The sequence below is a fragment of the Lynx canadensis genome, chromosome A3 (assembly GCF_007474595.2).
Source record: "Lynx canadensis isolate LIC74 chromosome A3, mLynCan4.pri.v2, whole genome shotgun sequence".
Classification (NCBI taxonomy): domain Eukaryota; kingdom Metazoa; phylum Chordata; class Mammalia; order Carnivora; family Felidae; genus Lynx; species Lynx canadensis.
This window is the reverse complement of record NC_044305.1, coordinates 62,444,433-62,447,338: the sequence shown is the minus strand read 5'-3', so window position 1 is coordinate 62,447,338 and position 2,906 is coordinate 62,444,433. Positions and strand designations below refer to the sequence as shown.

Genomic DNA, 2,906 nt, shown 5'->3' with positions numbered 1-2,906 from the left:
AATTGGGTGGGTGTACAGGCAACTAGATGTACACCTGGCAATATGGGTGGAACTTAAAAACGTAGTGTTGGGGCGCGTGGGTGGCGCAGTCGGTTAAGCGTCCGACTTCAGCCAGGTCACGATCTCGCCGTCCGTGAGTTCGAGCCCCGCGTCGGCTCTGGGCTGATGGCTCAGAGCCTGGAGCCTGTTTCCGATTCTGTGTCTCCCTCTCTCTCTGCCCCTCCCCCGTTCATGCTCTGTCTCTCTCTGTCCCAAAAATAAATAAACGTTGAAAAAAAAAAACAAAAAAAACGTAGTGTTGGGGCGCCTGGGTGCCTCAGTTGGTTAAGTGTCGGACTTCAGCTCAGGTCATGATCTCATGGTTCATGAGTTCAAGCCCCTCGCTGGGTTATGTGCTGACAGCGTGGAGTCTGCTTGGGATTCTTTCTCTCTCTGCCCCTCCCCAACTTGCACGTGTGCGTGTGCATGCATATGCACACACTCTCTCTCTCTCTCCGAGTAAGTAAATAAATAAACAAACTTAAAAAAAAACCCATAGTGCTGACTGAGAGGGCAAGAAACAGAATGAAATCTACAGCAGCATGTCATATATATAAACTAAAAATACACAGTACATGCTGGTGGTGGCTGTGTCACTTTCTGGTAGAGGCATGGAGCTGGTGGCTACGGCCTCTGGGCTGGGATGATCTTGGAGGTGAGGGAGCCGAACTGGATCCACGGCGGATCCACGGCCAGGACCGTGGACTGGCTACTGCAGTTGTAGGGTTTGCAGGCTGTTCTGTTTCTCAAGCCACAGAGCGTGTGGAGCCCCAAGTAAAACACATTTTTCAAAATATATCAAGATCTGCCTTCAGTGGTGGCTATCACAGATTCGGGGTTTGAACCCCAAATCACCAAATGGGGAAGCAGCATTAATACTAAGCATCAGCCCTACTGCCAATAAGGGGGAAATGAGATGCTTGTTGACAAATGATGCTGGTGAATCACCCAGACAGGGGAGAATCTCTTTAGATAGCAGCCAAAATCAATAAAGCTAAAGATTTACTAGAAGGCCAAGCTAAAAAATGAAGAAAATGTATGATGAATTTTAAGTTCTCATTCATTTATTTATATGAGTACCAGCCTTTTACTAAAGTGCCTCAAAGCAAAAACAAAACAAAAACAAACAAAAACAAAACAAAACAAAAAAACCAAAAAAAACCCCACCCTAAACTAAAAATACATGTACACAGAATGGCAACGTATGCTTTAGAGGGCTACGTACAAACACATTAATGTGGTTGCCTTTGGGGGTGCGGGGCACAGGGGTAGCGAACGAGGATCAGAGGGATAAAATGGAAGGAGAGGGCCTTTGTGCAGAAGGAGCAGCCATGAGAGCGTGCCATTGAGAGAGTGATTGGCTCAACTCGTGCACCTGAGGTCCAGGCAAAGAAAAGTCAAAGCCAGAGTCACTTGTGGAAATCACTCCCAACCTGAGGCCAGCGCTCACATCTGCGTGGGCAGGAGGGAGTAGGAATGTGGGCAAGGACTTGGCCGTAGCTGTAACATTTTATTTCTTTAGAAAAGATAAGGAAATCTGAAGCAAAATGGCAAACCATTAACATCTGTTGAATCTGGGGAGTGGGCCATGTGTTTCTGTTTTATTATTATTATTATTTTAAGTAAATTCTATGCCCAAGGTGGGGCTTGAACTCACGACCCCGAGAACAAGAGGCACATGCTGTACGTACTGAGCCAGCCAGGTGCCATCCTGTGCCATTATTTATTTATTTACTTACTTATTTTCATTTTATTCTTTTTAAATGTGTAATAATTTTAAAAAATGTTAAGAGGTTGTTGATGAAGACTGCAAGATGATTTTGCGACTATTGCATAGGCTGGTCTCTGAATAGTTTTGCAAAGCTGAATAGGTGCTCTGGTCTGTCAGTGACCCAAGTCCCAATAAGGACATGAGGAATTGACTTTAGAAGCTAAAAGCACTCGTAAACAAGGTCTGTAGTAAATGGAGACTGTCATTGCCTGCTACATACGGAGTAAACAGCCACCGGAGTATTTTTTCTGAATGGTTGGATCGGTCAGCTATTGACCATGTAGGGATGGCCAATCCTAGCTAGACATTGTACAGAACTGCCATGGGCAACTTTTGGAGGGCTGCACAGCCCAAAGTTAAGGCCTGGGCTCTGGGAACCCCCTAATAGGGTGAGGAGCCCAGCAACGGAATCTATGGTATAGACTATACAGGATGACTCTTCCCACACCTGGCCACAGCTGATGGGTACAGAGAGAATAGCTGAATCCAGCGGGGTCAATCAGATTCTTTCTGTCAAATTCTGGGATTTTGAACTGAGAGGTGGAGACTGGCAGCTGTGGGGATGGCACTATTTTGATGGAAGTGTTCTATGGAGGAGGTTCATTGACTCTAGATGCTTAGGTCCTTGGAACTGTCCTGCTTCTGGTCTTTCCTGAGGCTTAAGTTGTTCAATCCTTTCTTGAAACTTAATAAATTTATTATCATTATTTGTCAGGGTTGATTGCTATTACTTGTCCTAAGGAGTAGGTTGATAGAATAATTTATTATATCTTCCAGTGGTCCCCTAGTGCTGCTTCTAATACATATGGCGTCTTAGTTGAGTTTGAAAAAGGTGCCCCTCTGGGGCACCTTGGTGGCTCAGTCAGTTGAGCGTCCAACTTCGGCTCAGGTCACGATCTCCCGGTTCGTGGGTTCGAGCCCCACATCAGGCTTGCTGCTGTCAGTGCACAATCTGCTTCAGATCCTCTGTCCCCCCTCTCTTCCCCTCTCCCACTTGCACTCTTTCAAAAGTAAATGAAACATTAAAAAAAAAAAAAAGGGAGGAGGCACCTGGGTAGCTCAGTTGGTTAAGTGTCCAACTTTGGCTCGAGTCAGG

At 45.8% G+C, this 2,906-nt stretch overlaps 1 pseudogene; it reads left to right on the top strand.

Annotated features, from left to right (window-relative positions):
- The first annotated feature begins 548 nt into the window (after nt 1–548).
- On the top strand, nt 549–2,688 carry LOC115510523 (annotated as a pseudogene).
- Nucleotides 2,689–2,906: the final 218 nt, after the last annotated feature.